This window comes from Apteryx mantelli, chromosome 2 (genome assembly GCF_036417845.1).
Source record: "Apteryx mantelli isolate bAptMan1 chromosome 2, bAptMan1.hap1, whole genome shotgun sequence".
Taxonomy (NCBI): Eukaryota; Metazoa; Chordata; class Aves; order Apterygiformes; family Apterygidae; genus Apteryx; species Apteryx mantelli.
Window position 1 is genome coordinate 79,905,653 of NC_089979.1, and position 20,365 is coordinate 79,926,017.

General features: G+C 40.9%; 1 protein-coding gene across 1 annotated transcript in view; it reads right to left on the reverse strand.

Annotated features, from left to right (window-relative positions):
- CDH20 (cadherin 20) overlaps positions 1 to 13,646 on the reverse strand; it is a 123,799-nt gene extending 110,153 nt beyond the window's left edge. The window contains exon 1 of the mRNA XM_067290967.1: positions 13,579 to 13,646. The gene's annotated coding sequence lies outside the window, so the exon portion shown is untranslated. The remainder of the gene's footprint in view (positions 1 to 13,578) is intronic.
- Positions 13,647 to 20,365: the final 6,719 nt, after the last annotated feature.

The following is a 20,365-nucleotide window of genomic DNA, read 5'->3' on the forward strand; positions in this document are numbered from 1 at the left end:
GAACCCAAGAGCTTTGAACTTTTGTGGTTTGTCTGGATTAGACAGGGTGCTGTTCACTCACTCGCGCGTGTGCATACACATGGAGTGGAATTCATGCCCAAGAAGAAAACTAGCGCAGGGCTGTATCTCATTTAAATCCTCCAAAGCAAGGATTTTACCCAGTGCCCTATGTAATGGGGAGGATAGGGTCATATAAGCACTGTGGAAACACCAAGGCTCTTTCCTACGGGAGGCACTCACTCCTGGTGGTCTTTTTATACAGGTTGCTTCCACCAGTAGATCAGCCCCATTTCTCACGCTGGTGAGAAGAGGGGCACGAAAGTTATTTTACTGCCTTTCCCACAGGTCTGTATGTTGCCCTCATCGCCATAGCATCTGAACGCCTTCTTGTAGAGCATTAAACAACCAGCATCTGTCACGTGCAGTTCACTCTCCCTCTCATCCACTTTCCAAGGGAGAACAGGGTATGCAGTGTAGTGTTTTGTTTTGGCAGGGCTTTGTTTTTGTTGTTTTAAAACTACATGCTGCCATATGTTAGGGGGGAAAAATGCACCTTACTCATGAAGGAGAAAGTGATTGGGTTTGTGACGGTCACTAATTTCTGAGGGAGTTGGTGCCAGGGTCTCAGCTTGGCCTTCAACAGGTACAGCTCTATGCTGGCTGCTATAAAGGCGCAAACTCTGCAGCTGTAACATGGAACTGGAGTAGGTAATGGCACTGGAATCACATCTCTTTCATGTATAACAGTGATTCAAGCCCAGCTTTGATCATGCGTCTACCTACTACAACATTTCAAAAGAGCCTGTTGTTTTGTTATGCTGCATGCTGGGACAATATATAGTAAAGCCTATTCTAGTGATCACTCACATTATTCTTTTTCTTGAGAAATGTCATGTCATCTAGAGGTCATCTCCAAACAGACACTAGAGAAGCACTGAAAAAAGGTTATCAATTTAAGTTTTGAACCATGTAAGTGGGCAAATGTGCTGTTAGAGGTGCAAAGACCTTCAGGAAGCATTTAAAGCACATTGCGTGCCTTCAGTATAGATCAGGAAATAAAGCACAAAAAGGAAGGCCGATCCAATGCCACTTTACTATCCTTGAGTCCTCGTCTTCCTACAGATTGCACAAAATAGTACTTCCACAGTTTAATATTATGGACGAGCTCAGGCTAAAAACACATGTAACAACAAGCCCATTAGGTTCTTTATCAAGTAACACAGGGAAACAGTTACTTATATCACAGAGGACAGGAGGCTATGAAAAGGAGATGGCTATATGGCAGACTTGCAGCGTAAGGACCTAATTTATTTCATCAGCAGAAAGAATAGCGCTAATGTAAGTCAGAAGAGCTTTCAGTGGACAAGACAGACAGGGCAGGACCTGTCATCCTACATGCAGGGACTGTCACTTTCACTTTTCTATAGGCTAAGGAGTTTGGGAATTTCCTGATCCTCACCTCACCGGATGGGCAAATCTCTTTGGGAAGGGCTGGTTCCCAAGCTTTTAAAACTTTGTGCATTCATGAAGAGAGTCATCTGAGGGTTACTCACTCTCTCTTCTATCTTATTATTGATTGACACATTTCCCAGAATCCGCTTTTATAGGAAGCTAATATGGCAGAGATTTAATACTGAAGACATTACTCTGCACCCTAAGGAAACTTGGAAACAGTGTCAGATGACCAGGATCTCCTCAGGCTCACACATACACAGTGATAGCTGCAAACTCACTCAGACTATGAAGTCTAGACTAATTAATTCAGGATCATTTGAAGAGAAATGCAACAGTATCTATTACTTTTATTTTCACAAGAGATTTGAGAAAAGTTATCTATTATGAGCATGCACTTTTTATATCAGGTGGAAAACAAAATTTTCATCTTGCAAGAAGTTATAATATTTGACACTTCCCCCCAAATCAGGCTAAAAAGTCAAAATAAAGCAACTTCTCCCTATAAACATTTTAAAATTTAGTTTAGAAATCTGAAAAGGTTAGCTTCTATGTTAAGAAATGAAATATTTTCAAGTTTCTGAAATTAAACATTTACTGTTGGGGGGGTGCTGGAGGCATTGCTCCTTGATTCTGCCTAAATGGCCACAGCTGTGATATACTTGGCCCCTTTTCCTGTATCTACCTCATGGATCTTTCTCCCCACCAGGCAAGATGGTCTCACAGTGCTGGAATTGCCAAGATGCTTCACATGAGTGCAAAACCCCATCTCAAATCCAAAATATATATTTCAGCCAAATTTTGCTCTGTGGAGCATTTTGCTGAAAGACCTATTTTCCCTATGAATATTTTCAAATTCAATGAACTCTCTTTATCAACAGGAAAATATTTAGTTTGATACTTTGGGGATCTAACCTAGTTGTTTTATGATAGCTTGCCTTTTCAATCCTTTGAGAGGGACTATCAAGGTGGAATACCAGGTAGGATCACCAGTATCAAACTAGTGCCTCAGTGTGGTGTCTAGATAAGGAAGGACTTTGAAAAACATTTTAGATTTAGCCTTCACAACAGCAAGTTTAAAAAGTACTGTTTATAAGCAACTCTTTATGTCATTCTTTTCAGGACAATGTTGATTTTAAAAATTATTTTACCCCTGGGAAAAAGAAACATAGCAGAAAGAAATATTTTTCCTGCAAAACTCTCAGTAATGTAGAGATTTCATCAGGTATCTATGCAAGGTCTACTATGACAGACGAAAATCCCAGGCCAACTGGGGTCAGTGTAATACAATGATAAGAGTATATTAATTAAAAAAAAAATCACAGATCATCAATGAAGCAAAAGTCAGTTGCTTATTATGAACTAAAATCATACTTTCTTTGAGTCAAACTTTATTCTCATTTCATCAGCATAATTCCATGGAAACCAGTGAGCTTGTGTTGGTATATTAAAGAGCAGAATAACATAGGCACATGCCATGCTGTAGAGATTTTTTATATCATCCTCAGAAATACCCAATACAGGTTATTTTCCCAGACAAGACATCGGACCTATTACACCATTAGCCTATTCTGAGATAGTAAATCCTGAATCTATAAGATAAATAGGGTGTAATTAAACTGGAATATGGCCTATGGGGCTAAATCTGTCCCCATTTAAATCATATTGTTTTCATTGCTGTACTGGTGTAAACGGTAGTTTTATGTATGTGTCCAGAAGAGAATTCAGCTGCAATATTTCTTTTCTACTGCTGAAATATTAGCATTAAAAAAGCAAAATTTTAGAAAAGTCATATAAACATAGTGCCTATAATACAATCAATTTTGTTGGAATTATTTTATACTAGAACCTTCATCTTTGAAATGATACCCCTTGCTCTGTAGAATGTCTTAAAACTTAAAAATGTTATTTGAAGTGAGACTCGACAGTACATTAACTGGTAAAAAATCAAAGTACTTCTTTTTTCCCAAGCCCAGAAGAATTAGTTTTATTGCCACTAAGTAGTACAGACACTCAACTTTTGAACAGGAACTGACCTAATATTTCTGAAAACACTGCATAAATCTCCATAAATTGTTTATTGGTCAATATGGCTAGAACTTTCAAATGTATTCTGCTTTACAGTTTATTGATATTATCTTTGTCCTAAATACTTTCATGTGGCATTAAGCCTTCAAGAAAAACAGATTCAACTTTTTCTTCACTGATGAGAGATTTTTCCAATGATGATCATTCAGGCCGAGCAGCATTACATTACCCTGTGTTTCTTATCTAACAGAGATTGTTAGCATCTTCATTAAAGGAGAACCGTATTATTATTACTAAAGTTAATATCGGCAATGGGGTTATGCAGCAGGTAGAAGCTTTTCAAGTGGTCTCTGCCTATGCAGTAAAGCAAAACAGAAAAGAAAAATCTCTGATTAAAAAATCACTCTAATTTGTATTCTACTTCACTACATCATGTAAATGTTCTTCAAGTAACAGTTTGACATTGTGAAATGGTACCCTGATGAGTAAATTATCGTAGAAAGGAGTTCATCAAAGCCATGATTTCAGACATGTGTCTGAATAGTCTGTGCACACACAGAACCCAAGCTATCTCTTTAGCCAGAGATGACACCAATCACTGACATATGAGAAAACAAAATTTCTTCTAAGTCTCCTGGAGCCCTGCAGTGCAGGGGGTCTTTTGATAAAACAATTATCCTGCAGAAAGATGCATGGGATGATGCTTTAAATCAGAAGTTAGGAGGTTCAATCCCCTCTTGATAGTTCCTAAAGATGCTAAAGACAGACCAATGGACTTAAAAAAAAAAAAAGTTTCAATGCACATAATGGCTGATAGATTGGATAACTACTGCTATAGAAGTCAAATAAGCTATAACTTTTGATAATTGCTTTTTCAATAAATAGCTTGATAAGTTTGTGGAGAAAGGAAGAACATAATTTTTCTCAGAACAAACAGTTTTGGTCCACCAACTCTTTGAGGACAATTTGGTAAGTAACTATAGCTACATTGGGAATTTGAATACCTGGTGTCATTTAAAAATAGTGGGAACTTAATGTGCAGATCCCATAGGTAGATTTGAAAATCTTAGCCATGCACTCCTGGGGCAGTCACATTAGCTAAAAAGAAGTGCCCACTGCAAGGATATTAACACTGAAGCACTCATATAAAAAAGAGAGAACAATGTGGATAAAGAAAGTATATCAAATGGTTATCTAAGACAAATTTACTGGAGTTTTGTTAAATTGACACATGAAGAAGAAAATAAATAAAACAACATCTAAGTTATTTTTGATATTATAGTTATTGATGTTTCAACAAAAAAAGACTGCATAATCAAAGGAATAAAAGTGGCAAAAGATTTTAATCAAAATGCATTCTCAAGGCTGAGAATTTGCATTAAAAAATAGACACCTACCTGACACACATTATTATATATGCTTATTCTGCATAAACACCTATATAACTGAGCTGGGGATTAGACAGGCAATATAGCAGAGCTCCTTCTCCCGGGAGTGAGAAATAAAACAAATGGGATGGAGACAGAGAATAGTTAATAGTTATACTGGTATCACTATCACTAACCTTAGTGGTCTAACAGTCAAGTATTTAGCAGTCATTACAACACAAATGAGCCTTCACAGGAGCTCCTCCCAGTCCCTCAGAGCAGCATGAGGGGAAGCAAGAAGGCACTTGAGGAGCAATATGGGGCAAACAAGCAAGGAAAACAGTTAGGCAAAGGCTGACAACTCATTAGTGTACTGCTGCTCATTTCTTTTTTGTTGTTGTTGTTGCCATTATTTCTTCTATACATTTGAATCTAACATCTTGTTCCTCACTCCTGGACTTAACGTTGAGATGTATCATGTGCATGAAACAGCATAACTAGTCCACCTAAAACTAGTGGATCCTCTACCACAGCGTATTTAATACAGCACAGTTCCATTATGCTCCTAATAATGTCCCTGAACTCACCCTAATGAGGATTAACTTTTCTGAGGGCCAGAAAAGGTTTCATCATGATTCAATCCAGAATTTCTATGTAATGGTTCCAGCTCTAATTTATATAACCCCAATATCTACAACATGTTGCTGACAGATGCCTTTCTCTTGACTTCTTGATGAGCTGTTACCTGAAACTCCACAAACAAAATTAGGAACCTGATTTTCTTATAAACTGCCTCCAATATCCTGTACTCACCCCAGAGAATTCCTATGGGATCTAGATGTTGTTATTCCAGCCTTTATCTGTAACCATAAACTATCTGCTTTCTGCCATGCTCATACACAAGCCTGCTATTTGTCTTCCTTCTGTATTAGTCCCTACCCAAGCTGCAGCCAAATTCTGTACCTGCCACTGACCCAATCTGTCCTTTTTTGTCCCTGTTCTTTTATTATGACATTTGTCATTTCTGTCTCTCTGTTTCACTGTTCAAACACTCTGTTTTCTTGCTTTCCTGTAGCTTCTTCCTCTGTTCGGTCTTTGCAAGGTTTTGTCACTACTAGTATTGTTTTCTCTCAAATCTCTGTCCTCTCGAAGGCTGGTTTGACAGATTCTCGCTTGTCAGCTGCTCGAAGGCTGATTTCAGCTCTTCTCTGAGCAGCTTGCCTAAGCGCCTCCTGTGCTGCAAGTGCTGCACTATGACGCTGGCTCAGCTCATGTCCTGCCAGGGCAATTCTCCTGCTCCTCGTGGCCCTTCCTGCCGAGGAGGGTCGGGAAGATGTAAGGCGCAGGGCTGCGGGCCACAGGAATTAGTCTGATAGTGTCAGCAGTTCACTGCCGCCTTTCCAACAGGCCTGGTAGCTCTTCCCCTTGTCATATCAAGGATGTGCACTAGTCACTTGACAGGATCTCCCCAGGTGCCACGGGACACCCAGAAAAGATGGTGCTTGGGAGCAAGCTTTCCACTAGAACAATTTTACTGGCTTGTGCTCACTGCCTCTTGCCTTGGAGAGAAAGATGTTCATGAGGATCAGGCAGCCCTAATTGCTTGCACAGTAGCTGCACATCTCCATTTCACTATCTTTCTGAAGGAGACCCAAGAGTACAGCAAATCCATATGGGAAGCACTGACCCAACAGGCAAGAGGAGTGGGCTCCCTCAAGAGATAGGGAAGTGGTTGATGCATGCAGTCCTCCTCTGAAACCGCAAGAAACTGAGAGGCCATCTAAAAAGACATGCATCACTGTTCCACACTCTTCCCAAACTTCCCTTTCCGGTGGGGGCTACATGCCATACGTGGCCTCAAGGGTCCTTCATGAGGCATACGGATTTCTTCACTTTGTTCCCCACAAACACACTTTTGCTGAGAAGCCTTAAAATATACCTGTAAGTCAAGCTCTGTGTAATACGCATCTGAAGGATGAATGTCCTCCAGATTACATTTGGATTGGAGGACTTTTGGGGCAAAATTTCAAATTTTCTGCAGAGAAATAGTTCTAAACCATTTAGGAATCTTCATTTAGCAGGTTAGGCTCCTAATTCTCACTGAGAGTCAGTGGAGCTTATGCTGTTAAAACACCTCTCTTTCCAAAAGGATCTTAAAATTAAAAAATAGACTAATTTCAGCAGAGGGCTAAGCACACAGAAGGCACTCAATATATAATAACCTAGTGAGGTACCTATACTCTTCTTGTCTGTCTTAAGAGATTTGCCAAGTAGTGATCTACTACCACTATTTTAATTTATGTTACACATCATGATTGCAATTCTAAATTAAACCCATACAAGCAAGGAAATTTATAGTTAAGCTTTTCACTCAATCCTTAACTTGCTCTGCTGTAACTAAGTTACATATTGCAAGGGTTCTTAACTATGTGTCACAATACCTCCGCACGTAGAAAGGTAATTATAGAGACTCATTTTTTACCTTTGAATTGTTTCTGTAGTAGTCTTAAAGGAATCACATAGAATAATTCAGCCCCAGTGTGCTGTCAACTTGAAAACTGTTAGACCCTCTTGGGCTGCATTATTGGGTGTCTTATGGTTCAGCTGGGCAAAGCCTACATAGTTTGATGAATGCCTACTGGGTTTAGTCCATCTGCACAGAAGCTTCAGAAGTATGGATAAGGCCCTTGAAATAAACCATAAGGCCCTCAGCCCTTCTGGAAAAAAAGCAAAATAATTTGCTCAGAAACAAATCCACATGTGCTCACTAGAGGCCACAGAGCAGTCCTAACCAGCCCTATTGCTTCCCTCTTTGGTGAGGACAGGGACATGAACTAACGACATAAGCCCAACCAGGAGCACCTCAGTGCTGTCACCATGAGAAAAGTCAGTAGTCCCCAATCCAAATGGTAAAAGGAGAAAATCAAGAGAGAAATTCAGAAGGTAGTCTTGTAACCCGAAGACTAAGGTGTTTTACTGATGCCAGTCTAAGTCTGGACTGATTATGGGCTCGGTATCAGACCCTGCATACTCAGACTTCTGAAGAGCTATTGTAAAAACAACAGAAAGAACCATTTTAAGCATACAAAATGCATTTGACATTGTACCTTAATCCTGAATATCTGAAATCTCTTTAACATATTTCTTAGCATACGAGCTATATTTATGCTTTTTAAAATAAAACAACAGTAGTTTAAAAAATAGATCCTCCTGTCGGTGTATGAAATGCTGCTTTCATCCATACATTCTTTAAATGAGGACCCAAATTAATTCCTTCACAACAGTTACAGTTTCTTACATGGCTTCTTCTTTCTATACTTTTCAAAGGTGGACTCCACCTGTGGAACACCATCCTGACACACCTGGTAGTCAGAGTCAGAGACGGCGAATTTTAAATGTTTAATTTTCAGATGAAATGCATGTATATGAAAATGTAGGTCTTCTACATGCATTACAGCCATTTTTTATAGTCCTATACCTTTTTTAATTATCCAAGGCCTTCTGATTACAGAGCTAAAAAGTAGTCTATTTAAAGCTGGATTTTACAGTGATTTAATGGGCAAAAAAAGCATATGGAATAGAAAACATTTACTTTCCTTCCTCTTCTTATATTGCCAAATACATTTAAATGAAACTTGTTTCAAAAACAAATATTCCCAGGCTAACTAAGGACTTTCATATCAACTTTCAGTTTCAGACAAGTTGTTACTGCTGAATTAGAAACTTCTGGCAATTTTTTCCCAATGAAATGTAAATGATGACATATTGTTAACTAGAAGCATTACACCACTAAAACACTGAGACGTGTCTTGTGTGCCTCAAACTTCCCTTTCCTTAAGTACAATGCCTTAGAGGCAGCAGTGTTTAAATGGTACAAAGTACTCTACTACCACCAGCCTGAATCTTTATTTAGGAGAACAAGCTTCACATTCTTTCCTTCTCATGCAGTATATGGGCATGTTCAGCTCCTCCGTAAAACACACTCGTACACTATTACTGTCTAAAACAAGGTACAGTACTGACATGACAGATTCATGTTCCCAGCTGTGACATAAGGGTTCTTTGACAATACCACAGTGAAAGCCCTATTAAGAAAACATGTGCCAGACCATGCATCTGATGCAGTTAAATGCTATAAAAGATTTTCCAGGTGTTAATGAGTTACATGAGTAGAATGGAAATGAGATAGGTCTGTGCACTTGGAAATTCTCAAGAAACAGAACTCAGACTCTCAGAGAGACACACAAACAGTGCTTTATATATGCATCACTGGCCAAACTCTGCACCTGACCGCACGAGGTGATGAGCAACCCTGACTATTCACTGAAGGAACTGTTCATTCAGGAAGGTTTGCATGGGAAAAGACAGACATTCATGTCTTCCTGCAGTTTACTGCATCCTTTTTGCTTTGCTTTATTTGTGAAAAAGTGCTCCATTTTTTTCTCCTTTTTTTTGTTTTTCTTAAGAGAAGGCAAACATTATGTCTCTTACTTCACTTCTGGTTCTTCCTAGTTTTATGAGAGATACAGCTTAACCCAGCAGAGATCAGAACCTGTAATTTATCCAGTATCAAGGTACCGCTAGTTATGGTTTATGCTTCTAAAGGACAGAAATACACACTCTTTTGCATACTATGAAACATCAGTGGTTGAAATTTTTCAAGGCAACATTGGGGATTTAGATACTATATTCCATTAAAATCAGAGAAAACTGAAAAAGCTATCTATAAAATCCATAGATCGCCTTGAAAATTTCAACCACTGATGTTTCAGAGTATATGCATACATTATCTTGTACATCAGGTACCCACAACAGAATTGTTTATTTGTATCATCTGTTAACTTGATAAAAGATTGTTTCATTTCTTTAGCATGCATGAATTTTATGGTTACTGTCCTTTGGGAGCTAAGTTTTGTTTTGTCTACAGATAACAGGTACAGTGTGGGAAGGCTGCAATGCAGATTTTTTGCATGCTGTTGTGACCACAACCTCAGCCTTAATCCTGGCATACAATTGTATGGGGGGGGGGGGGGATAATTTTGTCTCCATGCTAATTCCAGCCTGTTTTTTTTTTTTTAAAGGAGAAGCTCCCAGTATTGCTAGTGAAGAGAACCAATGCAGAGTCTCCTCCAGGAAATGAACTAAGACCACCCATTTCATTTCCCATAATGAGAAGAAGTCAGTAGTATTTTATCTTTCTTTTCCAACCTAATATCCCAAGTCCTCTTCCCCTACACCAAGAGATGAACTCATTTAATTTAACTTTGAGAACTAAATTTTCTTTAAGGTGCAAGATGACTAGGTGAAGAGAATGAACAAATCTAACAGCACATTGACACAGATTCTTGAAATTAATATCTTAAGGGTTAAAATTCTGCTGGCTTGCCAGGTGTTCTGTGCAAATGCTGCATTCATACAATGTGGTATCTGACCATTTACCCATATGTCAAACAAACTCTGCTATGACAAACAGATGTAGACATTGCCATGGAATGAAATTATCATTTTATTAATTACCCTTTAATTAGTTGATACAGCAGAGAACATGCAGTAATTTAGTCATAATTGGCCTGACTAAGACTCAATACTTACAGGGATGGAATATGTTTGTGGGACTACTTGTTATGAATAACAATTATGTCTGTGACAATGTGATTTTATTATGAAGATGTACTATGCATTTCAAACAACTTTTATGTATAAGATAGTATTCAGCATTTAGCTACAACTCAATGGCAAATGTTTTCCCTAAATAGAAGTGTGTAATCCTCCGTGTATTTTGCTAAACATACTCTAACAAAGCAAGAAAGACCTCTTCCCAAACTTACTGTGATGCCTGAGACATGTTTTCAATGCCTTTTATTATAGAAATGAGCCATTTGGTAAATTTTGTATTTGGAAATGCAAGAAAAATACTTTGGACTTCTCCCCAAATCTTATTACTGGTCTTCAAACTATTCTGGAATTTAACACAGTATTTATGTAAGAGAGACACTATGCAGATTTTTAGAAACGTTCCCTGTATGAACATAACAAGTAGAAAGTTGAAGTAGGAGTGCCTCTTAGGTGTTCACTACACTTTTTGAATTTCTAAAAGAGATGAACAGAACATTCTTAGGTGTCTCAGACAGGACACACTCAATTAAAGTTGGGAACATCCCCCTCTAGACTGCACTAGTAAGCAAAACGCCTTGAAGACTTTCAACACAGCTCGCAATTAAATTAGGAATAGTCTCTTCATATACAGAGTACTGGGTATCACTGTGGCAGGACAAAGCCCATCTAACAGCTTAATAAAAATGCTTGTACAGTGGATTTTAGCTTTGGCCCTTTCATATCCATTTCATATGTTTGGGGTTCTTTTACCATCACTTTGGACCAAGCTCTGGAGTCACCATTCTGTTCCTGCAGTGGGAAAGTCTTCTTCAGCGAAGACGGCAGTGTCTTCTGTTAGTTTTATAGTGCTACCTCAACAGTGTGCCTCCCGTTTTCTCCACCTTCCTTCCCACAAAAATCTCATAAAGTGCAGCTCAAAATCTTCAATAAACTCAGACAATATAACAAACCATTGTACTTTTCAGAGTTGAAAGAAAGCTCCTGTTCCATTTTTTCTGTAATGGGCAGCTCCTTGATTTCTGCATGTGCAGTGACAGAAGATCGTACGCACTTAATTTCTTTTTAAACCTTGCCCAATACCAGAACTTTTATTTATTTATTTATGATGGACGGGCATGCTATACAGATGTCTCTGAGCCAAATGAATCTTTCATATAACTTCTTTGAAGTCAAGGAAGTTACATGAAGGATGAATGTGATTCCTTTACAATTAGACTTCAAACCATCCTTTTACTTTCCTCAAATGACTATGGACTACTTTGAAAGTTTTCTTTGTTTTAAGCACAACATTTTTCCATTCTTTCTGATCATTTATACCACTTTTATACTTCTTTATCTATATTTGTATGGAAAAGCCTGCCATCTATGAAAGAAAAATAACATTTTTTGCCCATGGTGTCATCTTCAGTTAATATCAGTAAGTCATGTTCTATTGCCTGTAAGCACATCTTGCTTGACAACTTATAACCACCTCCAATACAAATACACACAGGTTGTATTTTCCTGCTGCATTACAGGGAATAGCTAACACAGTGTAACAAGAGATCATTTCATTAGACTTCCATGAAAGAGTTACCACAAGGAACTTGATTTGAACTGGGACACAATTACAGTATTAAAAACTTAAAACAGTCTACCATTAAAACCTTGTGTGCCTGCTTGAAAAATGTCTTAGAGCAGCACAAAAGCTGGCACCATTAGCTTTCATCCCTGCTGAGTTGGCAATAAAGTGTACACATAAGTAAAATTCATTAATTGGTATTAGTCAAGCTAGTTAAGATGTTCATTCTCCAGGCATCTTCAGATTTCATTTCCATAAAATGGGATTTCTTTAAGTCTCATAACTTGATTTTGTCCAGCCCGAAATGATGTTGACACAGTGGCAGCAAAAGCACAATTACATCCCGGTTTTACAAAGGTCTTCTCTATCTAAATAGACTGGGACCCACATGCTCCCAGGCAAAAAAAAAAAAAGCAGAAGAGGAAAAAGTGACACATTTTCCTATAGCTATTTTTCGTCCCTTTCCCTTGTATTTTTCCTACTGTGCACTACTGATTACTGCACTTTAAGATCAGAATGAACAATTAACTGCCTAATTATTCCAGTCACACCAAGCCACAATGAAATCTTTATTCAGTGTTTACAGCAATCTTTGGCAGAGACTGTCTTGCTGTTTTTAAACCAAGAAGAACTGCTCCCTTTGGCTCCCCTCAGCATCAGCTGCCTTGGTTTCAGAGCTGGATGCCAATAATCAGCCTCCTTTTTCTCTTCCAAAGTGGCTATTTTTTTTAAAAAGGGTGAAAAGACCTATTCTCATCAACTCCCCATATATTCTGCCTGATTTATGTCCCAGCCACTGGGTCTCTTCCTTCCGTATCTTTTACCATTCGCGTCCCCCGCACCCCCCTCCCGCACCCCCGCAGCGCCCGCCGAGCCCCGGAGCCCGCCGACGGCCGCCTGCCCGCCCTCGGGCAGCGTCCCGGGGCAGGCCGCCACCGGGGGGGCCCCGACGGGGCGAGAGGAGAGGGCGCGGAACCAGGCGGCAGTTTGCAGCCTCCTGCTGCGCTGCAGCCCAAACACACGCACCTGTTTCTAGCGGGTTGCCCCTTTTCTGCAGGACCCCCACCACTCCCCACCACCTCCGGCGGCTCGCCCCGGGCCTTGCGCCCCCCTTTCTCCGCGCCGCAGACCCCTTCCGTCCCCCGTCGCTCCCCGCCGTCCCTGCCCCGGGAAGTTGGAGGGAGCCGCTCCGTGCCCCGGGGGGCTCCTTCTCCCGCGGCCGCTCCCGGGCCCCGACGGCTAGCCGCACCGCCGCGGCGGCAGCCCCCCGCCCGGCCCGGCCCGGCCCGCCGCACTGCACCTGGAGCGGGGCGAGCTGTCCCGGGCAAACTCCGGAGCAGCCCCGTGCGGGGTTGGTCCGTCGGGCCCCCACCTCGCTCACTCATCGCAGCCGGGAAGCGAGGAAGCCGGGAAAAAAGAAAAAGTAAAAAGAGAGAGAGAGAAAAAGAATCGAACGAAGAGAGAAAAAAGAAAGAAAGAAAAAGGCGAAAGAAAAGAGAAAAGAAAAAAAACAACAAGGAAAAAGAAGAAGTCGCGCAGGTTAGGAGGGGTTACCTTGCTCTGTGGCAGGAGCTCCCGGACTGCCTCTCCGCGCCGGTACTTCCCTCCGCGCCGGCGGTGCCGGGTTGGGTCGGGTCGAACCGAGCCGAGCCGAGCCAGGCCGAGCCGCGCCGGGCTGAGCCGCGCCGGGCTGAGCCGGGCGGCCGCGCCGCGCCGCGGCTCGCTGCCGGGTCTGGCTGCCGGGGGCGGCGGCGGCGCCGCGCGGGGCTGCGGGGGGCCCCGCGGCGGGCTGGGCGCACTGCTGGCGGCGCCCCCGGCCCCGCTGCGCTGCGCTGGGGGCGGCGGAGCGAGCCCCGCAGCGCCCCGCTGCCTGCAGCTGCCCTGCTGGAAGTGGGTGCTGCCCGCCGCCGCCGCCGCCGCTGCCGCTAGCCGCTCCGCTGCTCATGAATATTGAGAGGGGCTAATGCTGCCCGAGCAAACTGAGCCCGGCGATTGGTGCCGCGGCGCTGCGCGTCTTGCTGCGCGGGAGCTGCGCGCTGCCCCCCCGCGGGCAGGCAGCGCGGCCCGCGGGCTGCCTCCGGCCGCGCAGGGCAGCCCGGTGCCGCCTGGCCACCGCGGCTTTGGGGTCTCGGGGGGGGGCGTGAAGGGGCACCGCATAGGCGCGGCGCGGTGCCGGGAGAAAAGGGGCTGCTGAGGTAGAGTAAAAGTAACGGTGGGGGAAAGAGGTTTTGCTTTATTAAAAAAAAAGGAGAGAGGGAAGGCTGATTTTCTTTAGAAGGGCCAGTTTTAGTTAGCAAACATTCTCAGGCTAATGTCAGAGCTACTTTTACGAGGGTAGACAGTATAGTCTGCTGGAGGGTTTGTGTAATACTTTGGAAAAACAACCGAATAATAAAAGGGGTTTAAATCCACTTTTAAAGATGATTTTAGTCTTCATAAAAGATGCCACTGAAATACTCTCTACCTGCAGAACAACAGCAGACGCAGCAGCAGGACCAGGCACCACTCTGCCTACTAGTTTTCTTTAATCTTGGCCTGAGGTAACTAGGAGGGGGGACATTTCTTATGCTGGTCCTGTGCTAGTCTTCCTCTTTCTGCAGAGAGTGTAGGAAGGTAATAAATTTGTGCCAACTTTCATGGTATGTATGTGTGAAAGAGAGAGATATAGAAACTTGTCCACTTGGGTACTAGAAGGTTATTACCTCCATAACAGCTCCCTGTGGCAATAACTTCTTGTCACTACCAGCACAGAGCCCATTTCCAGTTGCTGTTAAATTGGGTAAATCTCAGGAACTCTGCTAAACTCAGGGCAGAGCTGTGTCCCAGCAGTCTCTGTCCAGACTAATGACTGGCAGTTGGAGACTCTAAATCTCATTATCAATTCCTTGGAACACTGCCAGTCCCTTAGCAATTAAATCTTGAGATGAAGATTGAGATTATACAGTCAAGATCTTTTTTTTCCTCCAGATTTGCACTGATGATTATTTACAGAGCGAAGGTCACCCTGGCTAGTTTTCTGGCCACACATTTTTCATATTGATCCTAACATCGTCATTTCAGCATTATGAAAGAAAGAGGGAAAAAAATAAAAAGGGCAGTCAAATCTCTTGGTAGCAGTTGCTGGAAGTTTGGACACTGGTGTAAGTGTCCAAAACAAATGATGAATTACAGCTATGGTAAATGTATACTTTGATATGTTAGGAAGCAATATTATGTTCTCCTAGTTTCCTCTATTGCATGTTCATCTTTGGACCCCTCAGGTTGATCAATTGTTTTTAGTGTAGCAGTCCGAGGAGGCAGAAATGGCTCTCTTGTCAACATTGTCTGTCAGCCTCTGGGACTCAGTATGCTTCTAATAATAATAAGGCAAAACACGCCACTCAGTACCTCAATATTAGGACAGAGTACGTTTAGTAACATTCCAGAAAGTTATCTGCACACCATTACTGTTGAGACTTGGATTAAAAGAGCAATGACCTCTTGCTAGAATCAAGCTTGTTATTGAATTAATGTGTAATTTTTTCCAACATAGGTTTTATTCACAACACAATGCTTATTTCTTGCAGAGTATACACACACACCTCTATTTCTCTATTTCAGTATTAAGAAAACGTCTGACTGTAATTAAAAATACTAAACAGATGCCACTTCTTTGAAAAGTTTGGATCTCAGTTTGAATGCAGTCTATGACTTTGTTTTTCTCCCACATTGGACTGCAGCAAGGGAAGAAAAATCAGATTAAAATATGTATGACAGCTTTAATGGAATGGAGGCTGCAGTGAACGTTCTTTGATTATGCTATATGCCAAGGCACCATGAAAATAGATGCAGATACTATCTGTTGTTTAAGGCTATAATTTAGGAATAATATATAGTACATAATGCAGTACTCATATTTATAGGACACAGAAAACCCAAGAGAATTCTATAATATACAGTGTGAGCACTGGAAAAAATAACACACATTTAATACACGAGCTCCTCAATTTCACGTATACAGCAGAATTTGATATCCAAACATTGTCTTCTACTAAAACAGATGTGGTTGCATGCTGTAATTTTGGTCTTGTGCATTGTCTTCTTTCATAGGAGCACATTTCAGTGATGTGCCTGTGACTATCTTTTCTAAGAGCGTTGGGTGATGTACAGTAAAATAAGAGGAGGAACTTACATTTTCACTGAATGTCTCATGCTCCCCCCTAATACAGGGCTGAGTCATGCCAACTAAAGAGTGTTTCCATGTGCCTCTGAAGTCAGAGTTGAGAGTATGTTGCAGAGAGTGTGTCTGTCACCTCACCTGTCTCAACATTATCTGCATGATTTCAACCATCAGGCTTTTTCAGGGAAAGAGAAGAGAAGGTTTCAAATATTCACACACAAAATACACACATAATGTAAAGAACAGGTGATTGTAGCTATATCTCAACTTCTTCCTCAAAAACAAATCTAAAATACAATGACAAATTTAAATTAAAAAACCCGACTCTCCAACCTTACATAAATTATGAAAATCAGTTATTGAGAACAGAGCATTTTGTTAAGGACAGCTATGATTAAATGTGCTTACATGAAAGGACTGGATCTTTTCTCTCCAATACTTGATGGTCTCTCTGCCACCGTACTACACATAATGCAAAACAGAGTAAAAAATACTAAAAAATGCAGTATTCTGAGTAGTTTTAAAATTTAGAGGCTTTGGGAGAGATGAAAGAAACATTATTTTGCTATCACTGTTTGAACAAGAGAATTTTGTATGCTGCAAGCTATTTACACATTCTCCTACAATGAAAACGTGGAAGAAACAGCGTTGTATATGGATATTGCTTATCTGCTCATATACTTTTCTGTCTTGCAGGACTGAGAGCAGGAATGAGCTACAAGTTATCTAAATGACAGAGCTGAAGAAACAATAGAGGAGAAACCTCAAAACCAACCATTTTCAACTTTTGTGCTGTCATTTCATGTCATACAACAGCTTTTATGTGTCTGTCTAACTTATACCCATGCTTCACTTTATCCAGCTCTGTTTGTGATTTCCCCAGCAAAAAAGTTTTTGGATTTGGTAACAGAGGGCTGTGCTGCAGTATCACTTTACAGGTTTCTAACGTGAATTGCCCGTTCTTTAGAAACACAAGAACCGGATATTTGCATCAATAAGTGTTGGAGGAATTAATGCTTTCATGACTTTTTCAAATACTGGATTCTCATTTAACTATTAATTTTGTTTTGAAATTAATCATGACCTAAGTTGAATTGGTTTTTATTGTGCAATAAATCATGACTTTTCAAAAAACAACAAAATTTTAAAGGTGCTACAGAATCTTTTTGAGAAAGGGAAAAGGCAACTCACTAAAAAGAATTCTTTATCCCAAATGATAAAATGAGACCATCACCCAAAAGCAAGAAGGTTCCTAAGTAATAAATCAAAACTGCACATAGCTGAAGAAGTGACCTATAAAGACAACACATATAAAACAAAAAGAATGGTGAAAGGAAGATACATGGTCATAAAACCACATCCACCTTCATAAGCTACCACTAAACCAGTAATAGGAAGAGCTTTCAACTTGTCATGTCCACAGGCGAGAATACCAGTACCACTTCTATCCGAGAAAGTACAAAATGTCACATACCGCAGTACTGAAACTCCTGAACCTTACACAGTCCATTTAAAAGGTCTGTTTGCACACAAAATCCAGTGGATAACTTGAAATGACAACCACACAGTGGAAGCAAAGACACACGTATATGCATGTATCTAGTCATTCAGCAGGCCCTGAGACACTAACTGCTCCATTACATGCCTTTCTTTTTGCCTCCACTCTCCCCTTCTTCAACATAACCAGCGATTACTCCCCAGCCACAGCTCAGAACCTAGCTCAGGGTCTAATTTTCATCCTTTTTAAAGGGTTAATCACGTTCAACACTGTTGAGCAAGATCATCTTTTTAAAGGCCTCCTCCTTCAGAAATGTGCATCTTTGCTGTGTTTTTCTCCTTGTTTTGCATTACTCAGTCACTTCATGCAGTGGGTTGTCTTCTACATTGCTCACTGTAAGCAGGGCAAGTCCTACAAGGCTTTCTTCTTAGTTGCCTTCTACCTTAGTTAAAGACAATCTTATTCAAACACATATTCACACCTACTGGCCATTTGGCAGCACAGCCTTATTTTGGACTGTCTCCTGCTCTGTAAAGCAAAGCCTTTGTCCATCTCTTACGCCTCTCCTTAAATCTAATATTCAGCTTGCCGTTTTGGTCTACCATCTCTCTTTGGAGGGCTGTAGGATTCAACTTCTTTCTGAACTGGTGTCTTTAGGGAAGCCTTCTCTTTCTGCCTTTTGCAAAAAGATCATCACCATGCTGTACTCCACCAGTATCTTCAGGAGAATAATCCGCTGCCCCCATATATCTGGAGCCACTGAGAAAAACACTGCCATTTCTCCCACTGACAGATGCATTAGTTTTTCCTTCATGCTGAGACTTTAAAACTCCACAGCGGCGGCAGGAAAACCCAAGGACAGGAGTCAGCTTAAAGCCAGTCTGGGACATATTGGTTTGGTTTGAAACCTGGTTTGGCTTCGAGATAGCAGCCAAAATTTCACAGAGTCCTACCCGCATCAGAAAATGTTACCCCGAACAGAAGGGGCCGCAAGCCTGGGCTCTACCTTCGCCTTCAGTCTCAGAGGGAAGCTGCCAAGGAATTGCCATGGCACCTTGGTCTTGTCCTGGCCTTCGGTGCACAGGTGAAACTCCTCTTCCTGAGCAGCACCTACCCTTTCTGGTACTTCAGTTTGCTTACACCTATTATCTGGCATGTAGAATTTTCAAAAGCCATATTCACAGTTTATTATTATTGTTTTATTTAGTTTTAAAAACTTTTCTTAAGCAACATTTCTTATGAAATGCTGATGAGCAGCTTTTCTGTTCTTCCAGCCATTTAATAAAATACACATGAACATCTCTAACTGCATGACTCTGGTAAAAGGATTGCATTGTTTGCCATGGTATATCTACTACAGGACAGGATGGGTCTACTATGGACAAAACACAGGTAGCATGTTTGCCAGCGTACATGCAATTGTCAAATTGCTGGCTACATCCTTGTCTGCAGTGAGAGAACTGTAGATAGTGAAAGTTTGTCTTCTCCCCGTGCCTAATGACAGGGGGTAATGGGAAAAGAATAAAAGTAATGAAAGAAAAACAGCTCATATCTCACAATATGAATATTAAAAGAAACAGTTTTCTATTGTTAGAATTTAAGTCAGTGACATCTGTGCTTGGGCTGCATTTCCTGACTGCACTGAATATCACAATACAAAATGCAGCTTAACTCTGATTGCCCAGCACTGTTCATATTCTCTCTGTGGGAACTGGGTGGTGATTTTTCCTTGAATACATCGTTTACAACTTGCTACAGTGATTCTACAAAGTCAATACATATCCTTAACACAAAGCAAAGAATGAAGCGCATTATGGAGAAAGAAGGAAAAAAGTACTATAGTACCAGAGAAAGAGGAATTCTATTGCACAAGCCCATTATAGGTTCCATTCATAGTAACAAAATGACCTTTTTTTCCCCCCCAAAAGGTTTTTTTTTTCAAAATACATGTAATATTATTTATATTTAAAGATATCTTTTGTGCAACCTACATGTCACAACTGACATAAACTTTCTGGCAGTGAATTATGATGTTCTTATCCATGGTGCAAAGAAGATCTAATCTATTTATTGATTCAGATCACATATATTTGCAAGGCATGTTTTGTAGACACAGGTAATATTTTTATGAGACCAGCTGATTTGATTGGAAAGATGAACCAGGCCCACAAGCCCTTCTCAGAGCAAAAACTGCTTTGTTTTCTTCCCAGACACTAAAGCTGGCCTAATAAAAGGTGTTATTTCTCCTTGCAAACTTTGCTTCTGTTATAGTCTTAGATCACTGTGACTGTTACAGTACTGCTACTTATGTAATTATAAAATACCTATCTGGGAACCTGGTTTCTCCTCTACAATATTAATAGTGTCTGACATGTTTTCACTACCGTATTGGGGATATACTTAGACAGAATCCTCCTGACCATGAGATAATCAAATTGCAGCCTATGAGTGCTGGAGGAGTTTCTGTAAAGCGATCTTCAGCCACAGGATATTAACCTGTGGTAGAACTATTCTGCTAGAAAGCTGTTACATCCCTTGGACCTGCAATAGATATGCCCTGTCATTCCTGCTTCTTGCCTCCACAGATAAAAGAAAGAGTTAGCAGCTAGTCTACTGATTTTGTATTTGCCTCTTCCTTGAGATAACGCCTGTTCCAGTGTAGGGTTTGGAGGCCATACTTTCTG